At 36.1% G+C, this 13,470-nt stretch overlaps 1 pseudogene; it reads right to left on the bottom strand.

Annotated features, from left to right (window-relative positions):
• Window positions 1-3,657: 3,657 nt before the first annotated feature.
• LOC140229425 (uncharacterized) lies at window positions 3,658-4,670 on the bottom strand (annotated as a pseudogene).
• Between the last annotated feature and the right edge of the window lie 8,800 nt (window positions 4,671-13,470).

Below are 13,470 nucleotides of genomic sequence, written 5' to 3' on the forward strand. Positions count from 1 at the left end.
TCTGTCTGTATGGCGGCAGTCCTGATGAAGTGCTGAATAGACTGCGATACCGACGATTCTCGGAGAAGGTATCAATTAATAGTTTGAATGTGTTTGGGACACTAATTTCCTCAAGTTACCTATTAAAGAAACCACTAATCCCATTTTAGCACATGCTTGTATTCAGCGGAGGAGCTGAAACATAGGCGAATACACCCATTTTATAATTCCTATGATTTGCAAGCTTTCCCCCACCTCCATTTCTCTAGATTTTTTATAATGTTTCTTGCAAGAGGTATGGGAGCTGGAATCTGGAAAGAAAAATTCTGTTGCAATTTTTTCCAGGTCATACCACAGGGTGACTGGACTATATGTACTATACATGTACATAAATATAGACCCGATATTAAAGGGGCTGCAGAACGTTTTCTAATGATGGGGGGGGGTGGGTGGGATGGAGGGGGATGCGAACCGTTGAGGGAGGAGGGGGGGAGTGTGTTCAAGGGTCAGTGATGTCCCACCCCTTGACATTAGAAAACGTTCCAAGCCCCTTTGATATTGTATACGTATTCAAACTGGGAATATTAGGGACTGTGAGCGTTTTTCTCTTCATAAATCGGTCATTAATTCAACCACCTCCGTGTTTCAAATGCTTTGTTGACCTAGGAATTCAAGATTGGGTTCCTGTTTTCCAGTTCCATGAAACTTGAAACATGTACAACAAATGTGAACGTCGTTTCATTGTTACTTTACTCCCTCAGATACATAAATACGGTGTTATTTTCGCGACACGAATGATTCGTGACTTAGAGCCGACGGTCTTTTCGCAGCATGAAAATTCCGCGAATTGCCACTGGCATCAAATGCATTGTTTAGAATCGCGCGCATTTTGCTTTTGCAAATATTAGCTCCTCGCGAATTTGCGAAAGTTTCATGCCCGCGATATTTTCTGCAAAATGAAATTCAGCATTTATACCATGAAAATAAAAAAATTACAGAGGGCTCCTACTCAAATATCAATGAGTAGGTCATGAAGGGTCATCTCTCCAAATTTGGTGCTTTTATCCGCCGTGTAACGGTAATTTCACTAAGCGACCTGACTAATAGGCGTGGATTTGGTTGTCACGGACCATATCCCGTGCTGGATCTAATCGCAATAAAATTCCGGCAATCATGTCAATATATTTATCACATACATTATGATATAACCATGAATTTAACTACAATGAACCCTAACCCCGTGCAGGCTCTAGATTACAATAAATTGATCTGACAACCATCATGCCTGCAGGGTACAAATCTCAGGCAGCTACAGCGTAAGGGAACCTTGCCCGAGGAATCAATTTGGAAAGAACCAGCAACGGGCTTGTTCACAAGGAACATCTATGATTAAACCGTTTTTATCATCTATACGGATTTCTCCTGTTCCATAACTACGGAGCAAAAGATCACCCCATCCCTATGCCCCAAGAAGACCAACACCCTGGGACCGCCAACCGTCACTATATGGTGCAAGTACACGGTTGCCAAGGAAAACTCTATAGCGAGCAAAGCACACACCAAATTCCAACAAAATACAGGTTAACATATTATAAATACATTGTACAGCCAGCCGGTCCACTGCATGAGTGGAGAAGAATATAACACTCGGCTGATACTGTATTCAGTTCAGATGGCACCCTTTGTAGATGCCATTCTGAATAGAAAACAAAAACAAAAACAGACTGGACAATTCACCCTAGTTATACTAAACAATCTGCATAAAATGCTTAAGCGTTTTGCATTAATGATAATGAAGTGTGTATAGCTTGCGTACGTTGACTGCTAAAAGGTTGGGTAATTTGGGAGCATACTAATGGCTCTATTTTCAAAACATCATCTGTTAAGGTTCTGAATTGAGCTACCAATTGATTGAAATAGATTATGTATACATATATATATGTATTTATCACATCATACATTTAGATTTGGTTGCGATGGATCACGACATCGTGCAGGCTCTAATCACAATGAAGTGACTTGACAACCGTCATGTCAGCCGGGTAAACCTCCTACAGCCTAAGGGAACCTATACTTGAGGAATCCATTTGGAGGAAACCAGTAATGGGCTTGTTTACCAGGAACATCTATAAGTAAACCGGTTTTTTTTTTTTATCATTCATTCAATACGGATTTCTCCTCTCCCACAGTTGGAGAGCAAAACATCACTAAATCCCTATGCGCCAACAAGATCAACACTGAGGGACTCTTTACATGATTTAGGATAAGAACAAGGTTGCCAGGGGCAACACTAGTAACCAAGACACACACCAAATTTGAGCAAGTTACACCTGCTGTATTAGTAATACGCTGTGCAGCCGGTTCACTGCGTGAGTGGAGAAAAATGTAATACCCGGCTGATACTGAATTCAGTTCAGATGGCACCCATTTGCAGATGCCATACTGAACAAAAAGATCAGACTGAATAATTCACCCTGGGCAACTATACAACCTGCATAGAATGCTTAAGCGTGTTGCATTGATGATAGTGAAATGTAGCTTGCGTACGTTAACTGCTAAAGGGTTGTAATACACTGTGCAGCCGGTTCAAGACACATACCAAATTTGAGCAAGTCACACCTGCTGTAATACACTGTGCAGCCGGTTCATTGCATAAGTAGAGAAAAATATAATACTCGGCTGATATTGTATTCAGTTCGGATGGTACCCATTTGCAGATGCCATCCTGAACAAAAGGAGAGAAAAAAAAAATGAAAAATACAGTATCTTGATATACATTGTCTTCTACCATTTCACTTTAGTATCTTAGTATGCATTTGGCACTGTACGTTGACAGCAATTCTAGTAAACTTTGGATTCATTTACTTCTACCACTTCAATTTAGTGTAATGAAAAACCGGAATGTTTGTAACCATGCAAAAACCGGTGTGTTTTTATTAGGAAACCAGTGCGCATATTTTAACCAAACCAACGTCATTGAATTTTTGAGCGCAATAGGTATACCTAATGAAAAACCAATGCGCACATTTTAATTAAGCCAACATCATTGACTTTTTGAGTGCAATAGGTATACCTAAAATATGATTTCTGAGTTGCTCATGCAGGACAATAGGTATCTATCATATCATAATCATGTACAACTGGGCCAATGTTACTGATCTTCTCTGTAGGGTACACAAAACTTCAGTTGAGGTTGTAAGAATTTTTTTAGTGCAATAGGTATACCTAAAATATGATTTCTGAGTTACTCATGTAGGACAATAAGTATCTATCATAGCATAATCATGTACAACTGGGCCAATGTTACTGATCTTCTCTGTAGGGTACACAAAACTTCAGTTGAGGTTGTAAGAATTTTTTTAGTGCAATAGGTATACCTAAAATATGATTTCTGAGTTACTCATGCAGGACAATAAGTATCTATCATATCATAATCATGTACAACTGGGCCAATGTTACTGATCTTCTCTGTAGGGTACACAAAACTTCAGTTGAAGTTATAAGAATTTTTGAGTGGAATAAGTATACCTAAAATATGATTTCTGAGTTACTCGTGTAGGACAATAAGTATCTATCATAGCATAATCATGTACAACTGGGCCAATGTTACTGATCTTCTCTGTAGGGTACACAAAACTTCAGTTGAAGTTATAAGAAATGTATATAGGAGATGACTACTCACTCGAAATTAAAGGGAGCGCCTCCGGTTTGGCCCCATTTTCCGGCATAGAATCTGAACTTGGTACCTTTGCTGTACATTTCTTGGACTTGTTTCTTCCATTTCTGTTTTTCTTCCAGGTCAGTCTGCGTCAAGCCGTCGATAATGAAATATCGCTCGTCCTTTAGGATTTCCCTGGCACGACGGATGACATCTACTTTTTCTCTGTATGAGAGAAACTTTATCAAGATGTGCCTGGGACGACCTTCCATCTTGCGACCATCACGATGAGCTCGCTCCACCTTTGTGGTCATCTTGAATTTGGACCGCAGGATGTCTTCGACGATGTGGGCGCAGTCTTCCCTCTGGTCATTTGGTGTTTCAGGGATTCCCACGATGCGGATGTTATTCCTCCTAGATATTCTTTCGGTTTTGTTTGTTTCCGCTCTGTTTTTTCAATACTTCGGAGCGCAGCTCGGCAATTTCTTTTTCCATTCTTTTCATTCTACCTTCCATTTCCTTTTGTTTGACTTCGAGATCATCGACCCGTTTGCTCTCAAATTGGATAGAAGCTTCAATGTTGGCCTCAAGATCGCTCAACTTCCCAAGGAACTTGTCGACAGCGTCTTGGATCATTTTATTGAATCCGCTGGTAGCTTCCTTGAAGTATGCGTCCAAGCTTCCAGGGGTTTGCACATTGGGAGGTGCAGAGGCCAGTGCTTCCTTATCGGCGGGCATAGTGGTGCCTCGATCTGGGTGCATTGGGTTGGTTACCGTCGCGGATGCGACAGCCATAATTGTGACGTCATCAGGCACCAGTTCAACAGATTCCGCATCGCTGGCTGTTTGGCCTTCCAACGACTCTCGCTGGGAAGCGACCGGAGTCATGGGAGCAGGGTTTAGTGACCTTCGGGTTCGGACTTGAAGGGCTGTTTGCACGTACCTGGGCTGCGGGTTTTCTCACAGAAGGACCATAGTTTTTTGCCTTTGTAGCGGGTAACCGTTGCGGCCGAGCAGATTTTGGTTGGTCCATCCTCAGACGATGTTTCTAACTTTGTCGTTTTGTTAGAATGTGAGACCCGCAAAGATGAAGTAGACGTCCCAATTTGGTGAAATTTTGTTACTTTTGCGAGACAAACGAAATTGCCGCGTGTGTCTCAGTCCATAGCGCCCTCTCTGTATCCAATCTCTGTATCCAATCTACTTATCGATAGGTATTTCCGTTTATGCAAAGTAGACTTGATTATTGGTTTATTTCGAGTGAGTTGCATGATATTGTAAAGGAATGCAAGATATTAACTTCTATTGCGCCAGATCATTCAGCATTTTTTTTTGTAACTTTCGAATAAACCTAATGATAAGGAAAATGATAGGTGTTTTAAGGCGTCATATTGGAAATTTGATAACAGTTTGTGTAAAGATAGTGAATATGTCAGTAAAATGAAAGATGAAATAATAAAAATATTGGGAGAATTTCGGAATGAAATAGAAGATAAAAGGGTTTTGTGGGATTTTTTGAAAATGAAAATTTGTAATTTTACTCTAGGAAATATTCTATAAATTTGGCCAAACAACGTAAGAAAAAATTCAGAGAATTGAGGAAGAAATTTAGTTTTTAGAACATGACGTATTTTTGAGATTAGATAGTGATAGAATTACGTTGTTGGAAGATAAAAAGAAAGAGTTGAAAAAATGTTATGATTATGTGAATGAAGGGATAAAAATTCGTTCAAGGGCTTCGTGGTATGAAGGTGGAGAAGGTGACTCATCTTATTTCAAACAGTAAATGGAATTGAATAAGAGGAAAATGATTGTTAAAAGTGTATGGGTTAATGATGAGGTAGTTTGTGATTCTAAGGAAATAATTAGAGAAATAAAAAGGTTTTATAGTAACCTTTATTCTGAGAATTTTGATTTCATATCTGGCGATAGTATATATTTTTTTTCTAAATTTACCAACATTAAGTAGGGATTCTATTCAATCCCGTGAGGGGTATATTTCTAAAAGAGAATGTGAAATTATTTTGAATCAGATGAAGTAAATAAATCTCCAGGAAATGATGGATTAAGTGTAGAATTTTATATTACATTCTGGCCAGTGATAGGGGATTTGGTGTTGGACAGTTTTAATGAAGCATAAAACAGAAGAGAATTGTCTGCTTCTCAAAAACAAGGTGTAATTACTTTGATTCATAAGGAAGGAAAATATCCTTTATATATAAAGAATTACAGACCTATTTCATTATTGAATGTAGATTATAAGATACTTGCGAAAGTTTTGTTAAACCGTATTAAGCATGTTTTGCATGAAATAATTAATGTTGATCAAGTTGGATATATAGAAGGAAGAAATTGGAGAGGCTATTCGATTGATTGATGATATGATCTTTTATACATCGAGCTGTTGTTTACCTGGTTATATGTTTGCTATTGATTTTGGGAAAGCTTTTGATTCGATCCGTCATACACCTTTGCAGAAAGTTTTTGAATATATTTGGTTTTGGATAAGGCAAGGAGATCCTTTATCCCCGTATTTATTCATTATGTGTATTGAAATTTTGGCACAGGCAATAAGGAAGAATTTTGATATTCATGGGTTAATGGTTGATAATGTTGAAATCAAACAAATTCTGTATGCTGATGATGTTACTTTTTTTTCTTCAGGATCGATATTCTGTTGAGGAGGTTAAAAGATTATTTGATGTATTATATCAAATTTCGGGTTTAAACGTCAATAATGATAAAACGTATGTGTTGTTAGTAGGTATTCCGAGGGAGGATTGTGTGTTGCCTTTTGGTAGAGTAGAACATGTGGTAAAAATATTAGGAATATATCTTTCTTTGAACCCTGATGTTAAAGAAGTTATGAATTATAAGGAGATTTTGAGTAAGATAAAGAGATTATTATCATGGTGGAAACAGAGAGATTTAACGCTGATGGGGAAAGTTCAATTAGTAAAGGTTTTTGTTTTACCAAAGTTGATTTATATCTCTTCACTCATGGTAACACCTGATTGGGTATTCGAGGAGTTAGATAAGGTGGTGTTTGATTTTATTTGGAGGGGTAGAGATAAAATAAAAAGGAATATTTTGTATTTAGATTATGATAGGGGAGGATTAAAGTTCATTAATTTTCGAGTGTTTGTTAAAGCACAAAGAATTATGTGGATTAAGCGTTTGATTTCTGGGGATCATAGTATGAAGTGGAAGTTATGTTTTAAGTTTTTTACTAAATCGGTGGGAGGTATTTTGATTTTTTATAGTAAGGCGATTTTAGGGTTGTTGAGGCTAATTTTACCAGAATTTTACAATGATATGTTGCAGGTTTGGATGAGAAGTAGAAGTTTGATTCTGAAAGAGGATTCAAAAAGGAATGAGGTAATTTTTAATAATAAATTCATTTTGATTGATGGATATACAATATTTGATAAAGAGTTATTTCTTAGGAATGTATATAAAGTTCATCATTTGGTAGATGTAAATGGGGACTTCAAAGGGAGAAGGGAGTTTTTCAGATTAGGATTTAGTGAAGAAATGGTTGGAAAAATGTTTGAAATATTTTTAGCTTCACCGTCATCATGGAAAGGTACATTAAAACGAGAAATTAATATGGAGGATACTCAACTGAAAATTGAATTATATTTGCAGAATAAAATATATCATATACAGGATATAACGGCAAAACTTATTTATAAAGCATTGATGAGGGATGGAATTGAAACATCATCAGCATATAATAATTTATAATATAATTTATAAATATAATTTCGAGGAAATAGATATTAGATCGATTTTTCTAAGGCCTCGGAAGTCTACTCTTGGTTGTAAGCTGCGTGAATTTCAATATAAAATGTTGAATGGTTTAATATTACAAAAGCTAAGTTATTTTCTTTTGGTTTTGTAGGAGATAACCGATGTATATTTTGTTATTCTGAGGTTGAGACTTATGAACACTTGTTTTTTATTGTAGGAAAGTTAATCAGATTTAGAAATTGTGTAGTGAAGTTTTTGTTTTTATAATACCCAGATGCAAAAGTTAGATTGTCAATCTGTTCATTTTGGTATCAAAACGCAGGATATTGGAAAAGGACAACTCATAAACCATTTGATATTATTGATAAAATGGATGATATTTGTATTTTCGAAGGAAAAGAGCAGGCCCCCTTTGATAAGAGAAATTAGAGAAAGAATGTGAGAAAGTCGAGAAGAAGAAAGGGGATTAGCAATGAAACGAGGTACGCTGGCCTTGCACAGCAGGAAATTGAATCAATTAATGACACGGTGATACTTACTCCACATCTATTGCTATCTTTTTGTGCTTTTTGTTGTTGAGTGTTTGGTGAACATGTTCGGTGTTTGTGGGCGTGTGTGTGTGGGGGTGTGCAAATATATGTGTGTATCTGTGCTGGAGAGAGGTATACCTGGAGTGTGCCTATTTAGAGGGGGAAGAGTTGATGAGGTTATACGGGTGAGCGATGAAGGGGTAATGTTTATAGGTATGAATTATGTACAGACATTGTTCATGTAGATTTGTAAAGTTTTTGTATATGTATGTGTGTACATAGGTATGTAGGCTTTTTGTTGACCCCTGATACATAGGTATGCAGACCTTTTGTTTGATCCCTTAACAATATTGATTTCATTATCTCATAATCACTGCTGTGACGAGTATACGGACGCAGTCAATAGGTACATTTTGTTATGTGTATTGTACATACATTTTGGTTTTGCTCACCCATTAGGCATTATCAAAAAGTGATCTTATAGTTATTGCGGGGATAATTATATTTGTGAAGCAGTTGCTGTGTATTGTATAGTAGAACAATCACAAACTGACACAATGACAGTCCTAAAAATTATTTTGTGATATTTTAATATACGTTTGAAATGTCACGCAGCAAGCAACACCACTAAATATTGAATTGTAATCAATTATAGGTGATGAAATATGAAATAATGATGAAATAAAATACTGTTTGAAAAAAAAAAAAAAAACCACCCTGATTTAAAATCGATCATGGAATATCATGTCGCAACTATGCTTTGAGATTGGAATATCTTTTCTGTTATTGTTTTTTCTTATGGTCGAAGTTCGACTTTGTTCTTTTCTTGTCTTTTTGCAAAGTGTTATTTCCTTTATATCTTATCTTATGGCCCAATTTACTCATCAATTTAAAGAGTTGCTCAGTAACCACGCTCTGATATACAAACGACCATGCTCAATATCTTCAATACCCTGACTTGCAATCGATTGTGGATTTTTTTTTATCGTATGGCTCGATGTATTAATCAAGTTAAAGGGTTACTCAGTAACCACGTTCTGATTTGCAACCGATCATGATTAAATGCATTATCGAAACCCTAACGTGTCATTGATCGTAAAATATTTAGCTAAATTTTTCCTACGAGACGTGAATACCGCTATTTTGTTGTTGATTTTTTTCTTTTATTGTTTAGGTATTAAAATTGGTTTCTTTTAGTATAGAATAGTGTTATATTTTTCCTAGTTTTTGTATGAATTAACCGATTTATTAAGTTAGTAATCATGTTTAAATAATATATCTTTTTGTATTTATCAAATCTCTGTAGTATTTATATTTGGGGTTTGGTTTTTGTTTTTGTTTTTTGGTTTTTCTAGTATATTTGTAATGTTAATAGATCGAAAATATGTTGTAACCCCGACACTACACAGAAATTCTGTGTTTATTTTAATTTTTCTGTTTGTATAGATTACGACATTTTCATAATTTGCCTCTTAGGCAATAAAAGATTAGGATATAGTTAAGATTGATTTAGTAAGAAACATTAGTATTATTTTTCTTTTTTTAATATCCTTCTTTTTTCCCTGTCCCATAATTTGATTTTATGAGATTCAATTACAAGCATTTTTTCAACATTTATTTTTCTTTTCGTTACTTCCAGGAAAGATCTGTTTTGGTACATTAACTGTTTTCCTTGTGATAGTTATTGATAGGTAATGAAAGTACCAATGAAATTAGTGAACGGTACAAATTCTAAGATTGTAGTTTGAACATAAGGTTATTTTACTCCTGCGCTCCTTTGGAGAGACCGATGTGACTCCTTAAATTGATAGATGTGTAAGTCCCCTTATGACGTTGATGTGTATGAGTATGTGTGTGCGTCTGTCTATGAACGTGTGTGTGTGTGTTTGCGTGTATGTTTGTGTATGTGTTTGTATGCATGTGTTTGTCTGTACCATGTGTGTGCATGTATGTACACTCTTTCTTTTCATGCCCTCTTCTTCTTTCAACAGGTCAGTGGATTTCTCATTACAGGACGTGCGTAGTGGTTTTGTTACGACCGTCAGGATCTTCCAGTATTGAATCGATTTAATGGCTGATTCGATATTTAATTTTGACTTCAGTCGTTTGAATGAACAGGATTTTCATGATTTATTTGTATTTGATTCAAATAATCAGAATGCCACTGCTTCACTGTCATTTGATAACCTAATATCCAAAGATATTAATTTTCATACAAATGATATTTTGATGATAAATTTCAAGATATTTCTTCGCCATATGTCACTGTTAACCAATTAAGTTCAAATATGTTAGCAAAAATTCTCCCTGATGCATATGAATACAAGAAGTTTAAATAAAAATTTTGAAAATTTGCGTATTTTTTTTAGATAATTTCATAGACTATTTTTTTTTTCTGTAATTGGGCTTACAGAAACATGGCTCACTGATTTATACTGCCTCTTTATTCAATCTCCCAGGATATCATTTGATAAATAACGACAGATATAATAGAATTGGTGGGGGTGTTGCTTTCTATGTCAAATCCAACTTTGATTTTTTTTTTTCATTCGAAAAGATATCTGTCGAATGGAAAGTTTTGTTGAATCCTTATTTATAGAAATCAAAGTGCCTAATCGGAAAAAATAATTTACTAGGCGTAATATACAGGCCCCCTGACGCTATAAATATAAAATTAGTTTTTGATTATTTTAATGAATTACTACAAGAATCTTCAGTTTTGAATAAGGAATGTTATTTAATGGGTGACTTTAATATTGATTTAAGTAAATGTAATGATTTTTACTATCCCGAGGAATTTCTCAATATTATGCTCTCTGCATATTTCTCACCCTTGATTTCAAAACCAACCCGTGTAACTGAACAATCTGCCACTTTAATAGATAATATTTTTTGTAATGTAAACCCTCTTCCTGATTCTGCTATTATACTTACGGATATATCTGATCATTAAGCTATTTATATGTGTTCATCCTTGCAGTTAAAGACTAAAATAGCTCAGAATTATGAAAGAAGGCGTAAGTTTACACCTCACAATATAGCCCGGTTTCAAGAATCTTTGATGGAAATTGACTGGTCTGACTTATATGTGGTGCAAGATACGAATGTAGCTTTGAAATTTTTATAAATAAGATTGTTACTTTGTTAGATACACATATGTGTGACGCTCCAACAAAATGAGTCATAAGTCGCACGGGGAGTTTTCCCGTAATGAGCCGAAAATGAAGGGGAAGCACTGCTCGGGTCGAAATTTTTTTATGACGGATTTTGATTCCTTGATGTTTTATCTATTTGTACAGAAAATTTCAGCGTGTAAAAGTGAGTACAAGTGTCCCAAATCACAGTTTTTCTGAGACCATTTTTTTCGGTTACATTTTTTTCGAACGCTCGCCTTTGCGTTGCGTTTCGCACCTATTGTTCTCGCCCGATCGAGACTCCGCCTCCGTTGCTAGGGCGTATGCTAATGAAGCATTGCTCTTGACCCCACTGAAGACAAAACAAAGCATGGTGCGTGCGGCGGCGGCGGCGAGGGCTTTATAAAATTACGCAATAACAGTGAGCTGACCAAGGCTATCAATTGCATGACCAGCGAGTTGCGTTTGATACATGCACCACATTCATGAAGTGGTGATTGATGTGACGCACAAATGGCGCTGAAAAATTTTATTCCAACGACGATCACGCAAAATTTATGATACTTTATCAATAAGCTAAAATGATCACATATCGAACTTGAAACCTCTCTAGTGATGCGTGTGTGTACTTTTACAACGGTTATTGGCCTCATTAATGAATTCATTCAAATGATTATAACTTTCGTTCCCTGGTATGTGACTTGCTGTTTAAAGTTCATCTTTGGAGATATAGTAGGGCCTAAGTTGTCAATTATTCTCGTTTTTATAAAGTCGAAAATTCGTGTGATAATTAGCCAAATGTATGTAATGCGTAATATTATTTCCCTGGTTAATAAAAAAATATTGCCCTATTTACTTATGATGGTTTGGGCCGTGACGGCATGGAGAGAAATTGGAAGATAAACATTATTATTATGCCCAAATAGCTCGTGTTCCCTTTGGAGGATATTCTGACTCTTGTCATCTGTGTATTTTTTAGAAGTAAGACCTATTTGAGAAAGTGACAGAAAGCTGTGTCGCTACTCAAAAGTGTGCTTCTTCACTTTTTTTTTTATCAGAATGTTTGTAATGATAGCTGTTTGTCGTGTATTACGTGTAGCTGACATGTGAGAGGTCAAGTCTGCAAAGAATTTGGCTAACAGCTTTGCGAAGTAGCAACGCTAATTGCCTATTGAATTGTGTATTGTGAGGAATTCGAATGAAAGAACTCGGGCGACACTGTTCACGCCTTTTATCCGAGTAAACCCCGCATCAACGAAGCCTTGAACAATGAAATGTAAACTTCCTGCTATCAAGGGGTGGATAATCACGCAACCAGTATTCTTTCTTCGCCATTGATAGCAGAATCAGTGACATACTGTAATGGAGCAACAGTGTTGGAGGATCGGCATTATGTCTGCTAATTTGTAAAAGAATTTTTCAGTCCCCTTTTGTGTTCAGAACCACAGTCTGGGACGCTAACTTACTTTATCTCTTACAAGCTACCGTTACTATCTTAAAACGTGAATTTTATGAAAGGTTAAAAGCGATCGCGGAATCAGTTCTTCTGCGTGACACCAGGCTTTTGTAAAAGCATACCAAGCTTAAATCGTTTACCTGTATAGAAAGGGCGGGAATACACACTTATCGCAAAAATCCGGAATTGAGAGTGATACACTCTACTATTTTTCTTCATCTTTACCCCGACAAAGACCATGGTAATTCAAAACAAACAAACAAACAAACAAGCAGTTGCATTATATCAGAACGTACAGAATTTTTGTGTTTCATGTATGTATAGGTCATCTCTTGATGTGTAGTAGGCATTTGTTGCCGTTTTTATAGCGTTTCCTAATAAATGCCTTTAGCGAAAACCCAACACAACTTTTATCGAGGGAAGGGAACTTAAATTTGAATATAACATAGTTTACAAAAATCAGACATGTAAATAAGGCAATCATATACATCCGCATGGCCGATTGTAATCTCTTACTTTGAATATTAAACATGATCGCCTGCATTTACATGCTTTTTCGAATTTCTTGAACCTTGCCTCATTTTCTCTTTCTTTTTCTTTTTTTAACAATTGCTCGCAATATTTAAAGATCGTAACACAGTCTGCTATCCCACAATATAATGTTCCATTTGATTCGGCCTTATTGTTGGTCGGGTGACGCCAAATGTTGGAAACTCGAGCGAAGATACATGGCATTTTGTTTGTTGGTTTTCGTCTCATCGCTCAAAAGAATGTTGACTACGATTACAGAGGTATCATCTACAAGACTTAACTGATGGTTTACAGAAGTGATCATCAATTCAGTGAGGATAAGTCAACAAGTCATGAATTCACTTTACCCATCATGTCTAATCGCACTACGACATTGTTGAGGTAACCGCGCCTTTTTATTCTCATAGTTCAAACTAATTCTTGACATAA

This window comes from Diadema setosum, chromosome 6 (assembly GCF_964275005.1).
Source record: "Diadema setosum chromosome 6, eeDiaSeto1, whole genome shotgun sequence".
Classification (NCBI taxonomy): domain Eukaryota; kingdom Metazoa; phylum Echinodermata; class Echinoidea; order Diadematoida; family Diadematidae; genus Diadema; species Diadema setosum.